The sequence below is a fragment of the Aythya marila genome (assembly GCF_965140915.1).
Source record: "Aythya marila genome assembly, chromosome: 11".
In the NCBI taxonomy this organism is placed as follows: Eukaryota; Metazoa; Chordata; class Aves; order Anseriformes; family Anatidae; genus Aythya; species Aythya marila.
This window is the reverse complement of record NC_139052.1, coordinates 13,317,883-13,334,283: the sequence shown is the minus strand read 5'-3', so window position 1 is coordinate 13,334,283 and position 16,401 is coordinate 13,317,883. Positions and strand designations below refer to the sequence as shown.

Here is a 16,401-nt window from a genome sequence, read left to right as displayed (position 1 = left end):
GTAAACAGCAAAGTCCATAAATCATCTTCCATCTAGTTTGACATACAGTGGCAGTCAGGAAAATGTTATGCAGAGCTCTCCATCTTGCAAATGTAGGCTGTGGTGCCAGTTAATACAGCAATGCTAAGGCTTGCTTCCAGGCAGCAAGCAGGGAAGCCACAAGAGTAAATACTCTTGACTTCTCTTTCCTTTCCTATCTTTCCTATTTTTCTCTGTATACAAAACAACAACAACAAAACAATGCCAGCACATATCACAAAGAGCATGCATCTATGGATTGACCTTTGCTTTAGAAATGTCCTTTTCCACATCTCTCACACTCTGAGCTTGGTGAATTTTATTAAATCCTGTTTTAAAATATGTTAAAACTGAGCTCTGTAGGACTAAATAGCTTCACTTTTAAAAAGAAAGTTCCTCTTTATGGGTTTGACTTTTACCTAAGTGATTCTCCGTTCTACCTGGAAATATTTACTGGTATACGAAGCGTCTAAAAATGTAGTGTTCTGACCTTGTAAGGATTTATGATTACTTTGCACACACGTAGATGGCAAGCTGAGAGCTGGCAAACAGGGACTTTGATGGGCTCTGTAGACAAACCCATAGACTGAAGTCTTCAGTGGTGGCCTTAAATTTCTTGCCTTACCACAGACTGACCTGATGAGTGTATCTCTGCAGAGAGACGTATCTTCTCTGGTCCTTGGTCCTGTGCTTCAGCAGCACAAGCTTTTGCTCTCCTGCTACCATGAGCTCTCCAATTGTATCTCATTTGCAATGCACAGTGAAACAAATTGCCTCCCCTTCCAACACTCAAACTTTAAACCACAAACTATAATGTTTAGCTGTTAATAAGGCAAATGAGGTGAGAAGTGTTGTGTATCGTTGCAATGTGGATGTCATTCAGAAATGCTGATGCATATTAATGTACTTTGATGTCATTTAATGAATAATAGATGTATTTGTTATTGCTATGCCACTCAAGCAGGGGAAACAACATCAGCCTGCAAGGAAATATGTCAGGAACCACTATTAGACAAACAAAAAATGTTTCTACATATTTCCTCATGCTGTATAAAAATGCAGATGGTGTAGAAGAGGAGAGGGGAGCTGACAATTGTGTGGCCAAGTACACAGGACCTGGCACCAGAGCTATTTCCAGTCCGATTTGCTGAGGGGCACCTTGGCTTCATGTCAGTTATGTGGGGCCTCGGGTAGGCCAACCTGTTTGCCACAGGTTGTACTCATGGTCCCCAGCCGGCCGGGAGCTTTTATCTGAGCCCTAAAGCCTGGAGAGCCCTGAGGGAGCCTGAATTTCCCAGGGTCCTGCCCTGCCAGGGGGTGGGTGGCCTGATGGCAGCCACAGCCTGCTCAGGCCTGCAAGGCAAAGCCCCATGTCGCCATGAGGGCTTTTTTTTTTTTTTTTTTTTTTTTTTTTTTTTTTTTTTTGATTGGAAACTATTTCTTCTTCTTACTTTTTTTGTAATCTGGTGAAAAAAGTGCTTTTATTCCTTCACAAACTCATTTTCTAAACAGTAACCAGCAAGGATTTATGGACCAGTGATTTTCACAGCACCCTCTCAGAGTCATAGCAGTTATTATGCTGTATAAGCACATGCAGCATACTTGAGAATAATTGCAAGAAAAGGACCCCAGATAATATTTTCTGTTCTGTACTCACACTAATCTCACATTTTTTTAAATAATAGCTTCTCAGAAAGTTACTGAGAACTAAAAATCTAAAAAAAGAAATTTGTAGAATTATCTTTGCTATTTTGAAGACATAGTAATTATTCAAACATGACGTAGCTTTCTTACTTGCCAAGTTTGTTTTTTACAAGAACTTTACTGGTTATTGAATAACTTATGTGCCAATTTTTTCATGTGCTCATTGAATGATACATGACTCAAGTACAAATTTATATTAGGCAGAGTTGTATGGAAAAGAGAAAATGCTAAAACAACCAGAAAAGACTATAAGAAATCAGTTTTGCCCAGGAACTCTGTGCAGACCATTCTTTTTTATTCAGTTCATCAAATCCTAGCAGGAGCTCAAGAAGATAATCTTACAAAGAGGCCAAGTGGAAAAAAGAAGCAATCGTTATCCCATGTATCCTATGAGAAAAGCCAAAAAATTGTACAACTTTGACTATCCAAGCACTACCTTCATTTTCCTCTGACAAAAGTTTGTAGTTAGAGATCCTTTATTTAATGATAATAAAAATATGGGAAAGAACATCCTGATCCTAATATCACAGTGAAGAGAGCCTAATTTTGATTTCATTTATCCTAGTGAGTATTGGATCATATCTGGCCTTCCTCACCCTTACATTTTTGGCCTCATAATTTTATTCATTGTTTTAAAATTCTCTTTGATTTGGCTTTCAAGGCGGGAATATGCTTAATAGCAGTGACATGACATTGCACTGGGGAGAACTAGCACAGCCATCTGAAGCCTTGCTTGCAAGTGCTCCTGTTTTCTTATCTCTCACAGAAGCATTTTGCAAAAATCCATTATTGTTGAGAGAAATGCATCAATAACGGAGGAAAAGAAAACAAAAGTTTACAGTAAAAAGATGTTGTTTGCCACTATCAAGTAAGGGGGGAGATTAAATAATAGATCATGTGTTTGAAAGATTGAAATTGAGTCTAATCACTCAAATATTTTGAAGGAACAGGTATTCTTTTTTTTTTTTTTTTTTTTTCCCTCTGATGCTATTAGTCTATTTTATGGCTTAAACTGCTCTAAAAATGCTGACTTTCTCTGTGTAGTAGAATCAGATATTTCAGGAAAGTAAAATTGGGCAATTGGATAATAAAATTAATGTCTGCTTGCAATCATATCCCATTGCTGTTTGAAGATCCTGTTCTCTCAGCAAACCCAGTGAATTTAGTAGAGCTCTTGGATAAACTTTTATTTTCCTGATCAAACTTATATTTTCCAAACATTTGGTGGGTGAGACACTGTGTTGTATCCTATAATAAAGAGGGGGAAAAGACAGGGATATGGGAGAGCGGGGTAGGTGCAGCTCTAGTTTGCTTCTTCAGAAGAATTCCTTCCACTGCAGCCTCTTCCTGTCTGAGGTCACTTTGGTGGTGCAACCCTAGCTCCTGGTTGAGGCACAATCTCGTGAAATTGGGTCAGGTTGAATTTTGCTCTGCTAGAATGAGACTTACTGTACTGATGGGACAAGAAGTTTTCAACTCTGTTAAAATTTTCAGTACAAAATCTATATACACTTGCAGATAGAGATAGGACAAGGGGGAAAGGTTTTAATCTAAAAGAGGAAGGATTTAGGTTAGATGTTAGAAAGAAATTCTTTACTCTGAGGGTAGTGAGGCACTGAAACAGATTATCCAGAAGTTGTGGGTTGTTTTTTTAATGGAAAGAAAGGCAAAATAACAAATGTTTTTAACCTTTTTGAAAAAGAGATTGTTTATCACGAGATTATTTTTAGATGCAAAGTCTTTTTTTCTTCTTCATTTTTTTTTTTTCCCAGAAAACAGATTTGAAACACTAATTGTAGTGGTTATTGTCTGTGATCTTTGTCCAGGGAAACAGTGATAGCAAAATCCTTTCAGAGGTTTTCAGTTCTCTGCCTCCAAGCTCATAACAGTGACTGAGATGGGAATTTTGGGGAAGTGACTATTTTCTTGGGATTCTATTTTGGTGCAGCTGGTAGTGCAACAGGAGAATGCTTTGTATTGAATATCAGTTGTGAGGGGAGAGAAAGAGAATGAAGAATTCTGCACTTCTTTGAGATGATCAAGCTGTCATGTTGCCTCGTAGTCTTTGGGGAATGACTCCATAACTGCCTTTTTTGGAGCAAAAATGCCCTGTACAATACACAGGACTGCATTGCCCAGTTTTTCATGAAGAATCATTGACTGAAATTCCCTGTAGCTGAAAGAAATTTCCTGTAGTTATTCCTTCCTCTAATAGCTGTCCAGCTGCCTATGCCGACAGATGAGCTCATGGCAAGAACTACTCCTTTCTGAGCATCTCCATGTGCCCAGAATATCCTGTTTGGTCAGTGTTTCAGAGAAGCCAGTGCTGTTAGTTGCAGTTACATCTGTCTGACTCAATATGGAGATTTCCTACTGTGGTAAATGGTGTCCCTATTTCTGAGGAGTTACCTAGAGCTACCTGTTGTGTGATTTCTCAGATAAGGTTTTGTGACACCATCTGCCTTGCACTGAAAAAGACCCTTTCTGTTGATGCTGAGCCATTTGGAGGAATCCTGCGTGCTCTGAAACAGGGCAGGGGCCTCTCTCAGATCTTTGCCTTGGTTCTTCCTGGATGTGCCTAGACTCTCACCATCCTCCAGTCATGCAGTTATTCGTGCAGTTATGTGCTCACCACTGTAAAGTAACAAGGATCTCTTCAAAACAGACATAGTTGTTGAGCAAACTGTTTGGCATATCAGCAACTCAGTATAAACATGTAACTTGCAAGGGAACAGAGAAAGAAGACATAGTAACAAATAGTGGTTTTTTGTTTGTTTGTTTGTTTGTTTTTGTTTTTTTTAAAGGAATGAGGTAGTAGGTGAGGTAGTACAGATTTGCTATTGTTTATTGTTTTTCTTTGCTTGTGGGGTGGCTTGCTACACTGCATTCTGTATGGTTAACTTACAGATAAAGTAAATTGTCAGTTAAGTGACCTCTCAATTGAGCCCTAGGTTTTAATGTAGGAGCATAAGGAGATTACAGGAATGAATTTTCAGGAGAAAAGCAAGCTGAAGACAGCCATTCTGATCCCTACACAAATAAGGAAACAAGACTTTGTTTATACAGAGCATCCCATTCTTACCAAATCCAATAGATAAAATTTTGCTTAGAGTAGCAGTGTTATTTCCTCCTCTGCTATTAATTTTAAAAAGTGCTGTAGGCATTCATGTTTTGCAGATGCTTGCTTAAGCTGCAAATACATGTCCACAAGTAAATAAGAAAATGTTTAAAGCTGAAGTAACATTTTTCTTGCTGTGAGATGAAAAATCACTTGGAAAATTCTCCTGTGCTGCATCCAAAATATCAGCAAAGCATTTGTGTGCTTCATTGTCCCAAGGCAATGTTCTGAGCATGATGCCAACCACTGTTGATTTCTATTTCCCAAAGATTCCTCTAAAAAGTGTTTCAGTTTGAATAACCTGAAGCAGGCGTAATTATTCCCTTTCTCTACATTCCCATGCTAATTCTCTGACAACTGTCCATATAAAAGCTTTATCTTTGGTTGGTGGGTAGTGGAGAGTGCAGAAAAGCATGGGTTCATGGAAAATGATAATTTTTTTTTGCGCCTGTCTGTTTTCTGATGGTCTCTACCACTCAGTTACCCACAGAGACTGTGGCCTAAGCTACACAGACCATACATCTGAGGAAGGGGTCCTTCAAGACCACTACAAACCGAGCTGGTTTACAGAGTTGGAAGATCTGGGATTGCCCCTTTCTGATGTAAAATGTCAATAAAATATGCACAAGCCTTGCCAAATCTTTCTCTGTCCCATGCTTAGAAAGTGTTGACTCTACTCTCTCTATAGATGCCAAATTAATTTCTTTGAATTCTTGAGCTGGAGTTGGCTTCCAAGTGGATCCTACAGCAGTTTCCTGTAGAGTCTGTTTCCAGGTGGCCAAGGCTTTGAAGTGCACTAGAAAGACTTTCCTGGACATAGGAAGATTGAAAGTTTCAAGCATAAGCTCTTCATTCACCTGAATAAGTAGCTTACAAAGCTGTGTTAGAGCTGTTTCTAGCAAACTTCATGTTGATATCTTTCAGCTGTTACTATCCCATAATACATATCATGGCAATAACTGCAGGTATGGTAGGGAACTTTTTATAGTCTAATACTTGTAATATGGTAGGGTTATGTTTTCAAGGCAGCCAGCAATGGGGGTAATGAATCTTTAGAAGTTACCTTCTGTCAGCTGAGACAAAGTAATGGACTGCCTGGGTGCTCTTAGCCCATATGAGAAAACCAAGTAAGTCTAAACCAGTAAATCAGACTTCCTAAAAAATAAATATATAAAGAATTTTTAAAAATCTCAACCTAGGCTGACTGCACCTGCATTTCCTTTACAGAGTCTTGCAAATTTAGTTTTAAACTGTAACTTCTGTGAATTTTAGCTAAGAAAATTCAGTGAGGCTTTCTGTTATCAAGCTGCCCAGTGATGCCACTGGAGCATATATAAATGGTCTTGAGAGCAGTGTATTTGTACATGCATTTTAATTTTGAATCCATGGGACAAGATTGCTATGATAGCAATGGTGCTATTGTGCACATCTATTGTACGTAAATGGGAAGACAATCCTTCCTGTTTGGAAGCAAAGCACAGGCTGATAGGTTTTAGCTACTGCATATACAAGTCCAGATATTTGAAACAGAGGAAAATATCACAGATGCTTTAAAAGCTGTGTTTTTCATTAATCTGACTGTAAACAGCATGCAAATCTCAGAGAGGAGCAGGTGAGGGAAGAGCTGAGCCAGGAATTTTATGGGAAGGAAGACTGCTGATAGTGGGGTTTAACCCTGTGCAGCAGTCCAGTCTCTTCACCTGTCAGGAACTATTCATTACTGTCTATGCCTTATCCCTCACTTGGGATGGCCAAAACAGTTATGAGACCACACACCAAACTGGGTGGATCAGGGTATGGATCTGGGATAAAGCAAACCATATTTTTCAGCTTAGTTTTAACCCAGATCTGTCCCCCAACCTGGTCACCAGCCCAGTTGTGACCATTTCATGTGGATACAGAGAAGCACCCATTGCAGGGTGGACTCTGGAGCAGGAATGACTGCTATTAAAATACCAAAATGTCCATGAAACCACAAGTCCTTCCCATGAGGCTGGAGAATGACAAAGGAGCATATTGCTTACAGGAATGACAACTTTCTATATAAATAGCAGCAGAGGGAGGAAAAAAGGGAGCCTTGCCAAAGAGGGAAAGCGTGAGAGAATTACAATGTCAATGACATTGTTTTGTGTAGATCTGACGAAAACTGACTGTGCTGTCTACATCAGTGATCTCTTGGGTGCAAAGGACAAGAGGTAGCAAGAAGATCTGTGCCTGAAGTGATGAAGAAGCCTTTCTCCTCACCTGTGCTGCTGGGGCTTTTTAAACCAAGTATGGTGTTCAAGTGCTTTGATGAGATCTCAGCGACTGTAAGTAAGGGGAGCAATTTGCCCTCCTACAACTGGGAGATGAGGCTGTGCAGGTGCGAAGTGTCTCTTCTGTGCTTGGTATGTTTATACTTCAGTGGCCAAAAAATAAAAAGCCTAGCAGACAGTTCAGGTGTTTTCTAATGAACAAGTGACTATTTGATTAACTATCACCTGAAAACACAACATCACTTTTGGAGCAAAATCCTAGCTGTGGGGCAATCAAAAGAAAACTGTTCTGTTGACTCAAATTGCACTTCTTCATTTGGTTCAGCCTCTGCTGAATTTAATCTCACTTCCCTCACCTGCGGCAGGGGTGGGAGTGGTGCCTGTAAGGTACTACTTCTCCAGTCCTGCAGCAGCTCAAGGAAAAATGCTCAGAGATGCCACATCTGCAGCCAAGTGTTAAAAAGGGACAATAGAAAAGCTTTGAGTGTTCTTTGGTTCATAAGAAACTTAGTATATTCCTACCATACTGTGGATAAGAGTTAGAAAAATCATGTTGCTTGTGAGCTCCAGTGGTTCTCAAGTCCTTCTTAGCAGTGATTTTAATGGGTGGCTGGTGGAAAGGACCAAGGATGAACCCTAAGGTTTACATTTCTGTTTGTGTGTACATGTACACACTTAGATATAAAATGCTCCAGCTGTATGTTACTGACATTTAACCTCTTGCTGTTATGGACAATGAAGTATCTGCGTGGGCTGTGCTTCCTAACAACTAGGCAGCATCCTTTTGAATTGGTCACAGCATCCCCTTAGCTGCTGTTGAAATGGTTAGCTGCTTTCATCAGGAGATGGGTATATCCAGGTGGGAACCATTTGGGTGGCACATTGCTTTTTTTCTTACAGGTTTGCTTTTTTTCTTACAGATTAAAGATAATAAATGCCTTAGTACTAAATAGTGTTTAAGGAAACTTAAGGAATATCTTCTGCTTTCATTTTTTTTCCAGACCTTGATTTATTGCTTTTATTGTGTGTGTTGTTTCTTTTAAAGACTGCTTCATTTTTATGCACTTACTGTTTCTTAAAAAATATCAGTTTTATGAAGATTATATGAAATAAATGCTAGAAAAAAAAAAAGAGATCCCCTTGCTGGCTTGCTCCAGCAGCCTACATTCTGAGAACCAAGGGTGTCTAAAGGGCAGCTGACATCAAGTCCCAGGCTGGGGAGTACAGATACAAAGCATTATTGAGGCATGGTATTTCTTCATGAGAAAAGTTATTCCATCTACTTAAATTTCATGTGTAACCAAAGTTTTTGTGGTAGCATTATGTTTTCATTTCTCTTTTAATTTATTATTTCCTTCATTTACCACAATTTAAATCAAACCACTATTAGAAAACACTAGGGTGACACATAACTTCATTGTCTGTAACGGCTGTTATAAATTTTTAATGCATGTGCAAGGACTTAAGCAAATAAAACCACTGATGAAAGGCTGGCTATTTATGAAAGAGAGAACTGCTCACAAAGGTGAGTGTTTGCAAGGTCAGGATCTTTTTGTACTTTTTTTTTTCTCTCATTTTTAAATTTTTTTATTGTGCTACAACCAGGATTTTGCAAATGTGAGTAGCAGTTGGTTATTAAAATATTCTCAAGCTACCTTTATTAGAAGTCTGTTATGCTCTGATCCAAATGAGTCTCCTCATTGCTGCCTGATGATTTGGGATCAAAACCCAAAGCAAAAGAATGGTGAAGGAAAACTCCTTTACAGGTGCAATTATGGGTTCATTTTTTTTTTTTTTTTCCACTTGCTCGAATGTGATTACCAACCTGTTCCTGTTCTTCAGGCAACTCTTAAAAGAGATTGCTACTTATGTATGGCAGCAGGAAAATGTTATGAAGTGAGAGCAGGTGTTTTCTGAACAGGAGAGTTTGCTTCTTTCCAGAATATACCCATGGTGAATGTGAAGATGAGAATTGTAAATGCTGTAGTGGTGTGACAGTCTGAATGGTGAGAGAATATAATGCTAGTCATCTTCAATGTGCTGATCAAATACAGCATGTGAGAAGAGAATGGAGAGGTTTGTTGGAATAGAGGTTTGTTGCAACTGAACAAGAGCTGCATCAGTATGTGTTAATGAATATTTCCTTTCCTGCTGCCTTTTGCTTACAATTTGCAAAATTCAGTGATGATAGATTGAACTCAGTAGCAGAATGTGATCAAGAAAACAATATTTTCTGGTGATTTGCAGATGCAGGCATTAGAAAATCCTTCACTTTCTTTCCTTAGGAAACATTTCCACTGGCTGCAAGACACAGAGACAGGGATGTAAAATGGTAAGGACAGAAATGAAAAAATGTTTTGTGAATTTGTGCTGCTAAATGTAGAGGTTACCTAACTTTGAAGTTGTATGATTTTTATTTGAGGTGATGCTTTTGAAGCTGTGATCATATTGTGTGAAAATCTCTCATGTGCTTGTAGGTGAACATTTTTGAAGCATGAATCATAAAATATTCCAGAAAATGGAAGACAAAAAGAATGCAGTATTTTTTTTTCAGAGTTCAGTCTTTTTATTTTTGGATTACTCAAAGTCATGAAACTTGGGTAATTATGTTTTGTCTTTATTTGGACTTCTTATAATGGGAGATACTTTCCTGACAAGTTGTCAGCTTGGAATGACCTCCCTTCCCAACCTAGTTCCAGTTCTTCCTGAACTTCTCTGGAAATCTAACAGGAAATGGGTCACTTGGTACATCTGTATAAGCTCACCTTTGATCTAATTCCATGGCACGGCTCCATTATAGACACTTCCTTGTGTTATAGTCCTTGTGTTATGTTGATATTCCACATTGATATAACATGTTCTTTTCCTTGATTTTCCCCATTAAAAAAAAAAATCACAAAATGACTTGGGCAGAGCAACTGACAACACGCTCCATTTTTAGAGTGGAGGTCAAGGAATCAATATGGCAAAGCTAAGTATGACAAATACTTAGTGCCTCCAAAGAAGGTAGAAGAAAAGGATCTATTATTATATCTCTTAGCTGGTCTCCTAGGTGGATTATGCTCAGACTGAGGGCTGAAGTTTAAACTAGGCTGATGAAAATCCAGAATAGTTCTGCAATGTACAGTGTGATATGGTTATCTGGTAAGGAGTTGTAGGTAGATTGGTGATGTTGGCAGAGGCCATGGGAGCTTGAATATGAACATGAGAAAAAAAGTAATACTGGATGGGTGACATCAGCTTACTTTGGACCTGTTTATAATGCAGGCTAAAGGTATAAGGCAGCAAATTCTTCCAAAAATCATGAAATCAATCAGAAGGGGCAGGAGCAGAAAGGGGAAGAAAGGCTTTTCCACCAGATAGTTTATATTTACTTGAGCATGTGGTTCTTTATTGCCGTTGGCCCTGACTGAAAGTCTAAAGCATGACATTAAGAGAAAACCTGTGATTTATCATAAAATGAAATAAATTTTTGTTCTGTTTCTAGCGGAAGAAATGTGAGCATCTGTGTTTTCAGCAGCCTTCTGTCTTGTTTCCTCCTTTCCCTCTGAACAAAGTACTGACTGACACACTGGGAATATGATGTTTTTCCTGTCTAGGAATCTTTCCCTCGCTGACTGCTGTGGATTCGGAGTATCTGTGGATAGGACCCCCAGAGGCTTAGTCTTGCCAGGGCTAGGTGAAATGGTTTTGAAATTTAAATGCTAAAATAATGTTGGGAAAGTGTACTTATCTCTGTGGCTATTGTTCAAGTAAACCCTTGTCCAGTTGACATTCTCTTTCCTTTCTGTTTATGTTCAAAAGGGATGAAAAGATCGTTAAAGATTCCATGAACTAACTCATAAAGATTCAAAACTGAGCATACAGCATTTAATTTTCCTCCAGATGTTTCTGTGCAAATCAGATGTCTGATTAGCAGTCTGTCACTGATCATCTAGTTTATTAGGATATGCACTTCACAGACTTGTTTTAAAGTTCATTCTCTTGAACTATCCTCCAGAAAGACAGATGCCAGAATTCTTTCCTAAAGCTCTAGCGAACATGTACAAGAGGTGGAGGAATCGTTGTACTAATTCTTCTGTATCTTCTGAAGGTCAAACTGCCTTCTAGGTATGCTTTGAAGGTACTTTGCAAAATGTAGAGCATGGTCTTTCTAATTTCAGGTGTATTTTGGATGCATATCTGTTCCTTTTGCACAGCATTTGGAAGAGGCAGGTATATTATTTTTGTTCTTGCTTAAAACAACAGCTCAGGCAGCAGTATTTAGGAGGTACTTGATCTTAGTCCTTTAATCCTCCTTGAACACTACTGCACTGCTGCTTTATGCACAGGAGCTTCTGTGGACTTGTGTGGGTGTGGAAAGTACAGATAGTCACCGCGGCAAGGAAAGTATTCTGAATTGTAACTATTGCAGAGCATTAAACAATTGCCTTTGGTAAGAAATGCCAGCAAGTAATACTTAGCATATTCATTTTGTTGTTGAAAATAGATTGTCTAAGCATATATCTGAAAATCCCAATTAAATTCAATCTTGATGCTCACAGCAGATAAGTATAACAAAGATTCTAAGTAATTTGCTTTCATACATATGAATAAAATAATTATTATGTAGCATACCTAAGTAGTTAGACGCCATCAGAAAGTCTACCCTTGGATAACAGAAAGGGAAGAAAGTGTTCTTTCTTCTGTAGTCAGAAACAAAGTATTGACTATATGTGGCACATTTTGGATTTCACTAGCTGTAAGATATTTTTCTTTATAAACATGACAGCTCTACTAAGCATGGTAGAAAAATTCACTGCTCTTGCTCAAATATCTTTAAGTTTTTTCTCTATGAGAATGTGCTGAATGTCGTGTCTTTTAATTTAACATTGTCTGCACCATTGGTTCCTGTTGCAACTGACTCATTTTCACTGTGCGTTGAAATTATGGAGCGTGTTCATCTGCCTATGGTATATTCTTCATTACAGCTTTGTACTAGAAGCTTTGTCTCTGATGCTTAGATGTCAAGATGGTGCAGTCATATTTCATACTGTAAAGAATTGTCGGTGCTTCTACAAGTGAAAAAGTGGTAGCAAGATAGTGACATGAATTACTCTAAACGTTAATTAAATTGGGTTGCAATTGATTACTGACAGTGTAAGTTAAAATTAGTAAACTTTTCTTTGTGTGCGCCTCTCTAAGGTTTCAGTGCAATGAAGTGAACTTGACTTATGAGGCAAGGCTCTTGCCAGGATAACTTAAAAGGCAGGATGAAGAAGTGAAAGCATTTGTTTACTAATATACTTATTCTAGACGGCTGAGATATTAGATTACATGCTTAATGTTTTCCCATTTTAATTTTGACATGAACAATAATATCTGGTAAATAACTAAGTTTCCAGTTCAGGGAACACATTTTGATTAGGGACTCAGAATTGCATGAAGGCATAAAAACAGCTATAATCTTTCTTTTCCTCTTGTGATTATTATTATGAATCCAACATCAACTCCTATTTGCATTTTCTTTCCTCCTCATTTGTATATTTTTTCCTGTGAGAAAATCATTTGAAAACAGTGACTTGTTAAATTACCAGGATTAGTTTACCTGAAAATGTCTGATGATAATATCATCTCAACTGCATGTTCTGCGTACATCCTGATTACAGGTAAAATCTCCGCTATTTCCTTATGATAATCAACACCAGGTTTATACATCTCATTCAGAACTATCTTATAATAAATCCTCATATGTTCCAAATTCCTTATTGGTTTAGCTAGATATCTGGATGAAGAAGACAGAGGTAGATGACATGCTGATCATGGACCTGCTACTGGAAAAAAAGCACAGATCATGGGTTAAGGTCCTGAATTGTAAGCAGCTCTAACACCTACCAAATGCTTGCACGCAGAAAGGAAATGGGAAAAGTTGAGATAGGAGAGAAACGGAAGAGGCGAGCAGATCAGAGTCAGACACAATTCACCTTCCTTGTAGATTTGTCCATCTTCAAAGTTGTACAAATAGTGCAGAATATTTATCACTTACTAACTGTTCATTATTTTAATGATTACAGCTTAATAGCACCATAAGTCACAAGGATTGTCTTAGGCAGAAAGGAGAAAATTCTCGACTGCATTGTCAGGGGAAATAGCCATGATCAGCACCTGTGTCCCTCTCTCTCAAGGAGTGAAGTCTTTAAGACATGCATGTTGCATATGAGTAGAAAGGTGTAGTAACTCATAGCTGTAATTCCTGGGTATTAATTCCTCAGTGTCTTTAGCTGTGCCTGGGACTAAATATCACACATCTTTAGCAGCATCCCTGCAAAAACTCTGTTAGCAGAAACTGAGCTTCAGTTGTCTTATTTGCAAGAAGTATCCCTTCTAATAACATGACACACCAAATTTTGTGCAAAACTTAATTGACAAGGATATATCAAGATGGATTTTCTTCAAAATGTGAGCACTTCCTGTATATTTCCTAGTAGTTGACAGTAACTAAATGAGCTCCAATTTTTAGGCAAAAACTGAGTTGCAGAATTAAAGACTACTTTCATGAGTGCCCTTTCAAGAGATCGATAACTATTTAATATTGACATTTGACTTAACAGCGAAAAAGAATACCTAATTTTTGGGACTTGCATGTACTGCCCTCTGAAATAATAGAGAATGCTTTACCTCAAGTAGTTAAATGTGTCCGAAGCTGAAAATGGCACTTATTCTCAAAACAGGCAGTTAGTCTAAACCAGTCTTGTAAGTCACTGAAAGAGCTGTATTAAGAAACCAGATGAACATTAAGCTATGTTCATCTGGTTTCTTTTCTTGCTCTGTCCCAAAATTAACAGTGAAAACTGCACAGTCAAATTTGATTTAAATGCTCTATGTTTTCTTCCAAAGGCCTGCAATTATTTCCCAAACTCTTACTTGACAAACACTTTCAAGCTATGTAAAAACCTCTCTTCTAATAAACCAAACTTTAAATCATGCCTTCTCTTTACTACACGTTACAGCTAGAAAGCTGTGCTACTGCAGGGTACAGAAACACAACGCTTGAATCTGTAGAAACCCACAGCTATGCTATGATAAAGTACTGCTTATAAACATTTATCTTAAAAAAAAGCATCTGCAGTTTCAAACCACACTGAAGTATTTACCTCAAACTAGAAGTTAGTTGTATCTGATGAAGTAAAATTAAAGTATTATTTTCACCAAGGCACTCACTCTCATAGTTGCAATCTCTGATTTTTCATTATTCAGTGACACAGTCTCTGCAAATCTAGCATAATAGTACAGAAAATAGTTTGCACCCAAGCACAGGAATCATGCTGTATAGTTAAAGAACACAGAAACACACACTGACAATAAGTTATTAAGCAGCATCCCTGTTTAAATGCTGTCAAACATGACTATAGAAAAAGCCACGAACCTAGCAGTACTACTTCGGCACAGGACTGTACAGCAAGCACTCCCCTGCAATACACACACATGCACACAATGCAAAATTATTCGCTTAGTGTCACTGCACATCGGCTCGATTCCTTCACTCAATTTAGAAACAACAGCAACAAAAACCGTGTGGCTCTGACACTGGTCCTGGACCGGAGGTTGTCTCTCACACAGCAAAAGCTGCAAGGCTTCGGCTCCTTATTAACCTCGGGAACCAGTGCCTGCTGCAATATCAGACTCACTTACTGCATTGCTTCTCAACGGAGCGAAAGTGGCTGCTCTTCCCAGCCACACATGGCTCTGCCAGCTGGAGGGGTTCTCTATTCAGCACGATTCAGCTCCACGGTCTCTGCGTGCGGAGGGTAATTGCCTCTGCTCCGTGCTGGGGTTTTCTGGCTGCAGTGACTGCTCACCCTATCCATTGCCTCTGGTGTATGCTAAGTAAGCAATCCCCTGGGTCTTCATAACGAAAGGATGAAGAGTCACAGCTCTCGAGAGCAGATAAGGTGTTCTGCCGAAAGCCACTGCTTCCAGGGCATTTTAAAGGCAAAGGGGCCGGGGATGCCTTCATCTCGTGCTGTAGTTGGTTATAGTGCAAGTTCTTCTGTTTGGTAACTTGCAGTTGAATTCACAGCTGAGCGCTATTTTTATGTTTCAGAGAGATTTGAATTTCTGTTACAAATTCAAGCTAATGCATTTTTCAATGTTGAGGAACGAACTCTTTCAGCTGAGCTTAATCTTCTGTTTTTCAGAAGTAGAAGTGAAAGGGGGGCAGGGGGTGTCCCAGCTCTGACATGGAGCTTACCAGCTGTGCTTACAGAAAAGATACGGTCAGAAAGTAGCTCCCTAAAGCTTCATGGATTAACATTTCAGATTTAACACACCCCAAGAACTGTTCTACTCACCCTTGGCAGTTGTCTGTAGGGTGTCTGTTAGGGGGAAAATGTAGGGACTGGCCCTACAGCGTGCTGATGTGGCAGAAATAACAAACAGTAATAATAAAGAGGCAGAAAGAGGAAGAGCTGCAGCAAGAAATTCCTCATCAGGGATCCTACAGTAATATATTTGGCCATTGGGGAAGCTACTGGGGAATTGCACTCACTTTCCTCATATCCAGCTTGAGGGAGGTGTACGGATGGGCAGTTTTGTGAGGCCTCTCTGCTGCTCACTCCAACACTGACCTTCAGAGGGACTCTCAGGAGAAAAGACCCATTTCGGTGCTGTGCTTGCTTGTTACCCAGGCCTCCTGTGACCTGCTGGTGCTAATTGTGCCTAACCATGTGTGGCGAATCTGTGAAAAGAAACACATAACAGCCCTGAAGGTAAAAATGTGATGTTTTCTCCACCTAGGTGCCCTAATATGTAACACGGCAATCATTAATTAAGATTTCCTAAAATGAGACATTGTGTAAGATGTTGATTTAATCATCCCACTAAGACTCTTGGGCAGGGGAGATTTTGTGTACATAATAAACTTTGTAGGAAGATTAACTGGACCGTTTAGGAAAAGGGCAGGCAAGGACAGGCATCTGGAAAGTGCATGTCACATTTTTTTCCTACAGAAAGTGTTTTATTAGCTGGACTTCATTTTTTTTTCTTTTTTTTTTTTCTTTTTTTTTTTTTTTTCTGGAGTTACTGTATTAATGCAACTTTCTACAATACCCCTCAGCATCATTAATGCTGTTGGTATCATTTTCAGGGCAGTACATTTCTGCTTGTAAAAATGCCAAAGATGCTCAGTCTTTCTAGCCCACAGATGTTGCTGGAAGGGTGGTGGTTTGCACTTTCACAAAAATAGCATCTTGGAGGAGAGGGGAAACCTACACACAGTATATTGGTGTCAGCATCAGTGGGTTCCTACAAAATGGGAAGACAGTCCTA

General features: G+C 38.9%; 1 protein-coding gene across 1 annotated transcript in view; it reads right to left on the bottom strand.

The window, feature by feature from the left end:
• CTXND1 (cortexin domain containing 1) overlaps positions 1–15,194 on the bottom strand; it is a 36,702-nt gene extending 21,508 nt beyond the window's left edge. The window contains exon 1 of the mRNA XM_082768654.1: positions 14,767–15,194. The gene's annotated coding sequence lies outside the window, so the exon portion shown is untranslated. The remainder of the gene's footprint in view (positions 1–14,766) is intronic.
• Between the last annotated feature and the right edge of the window lie 1,207 nt (positions 15,195–16,401).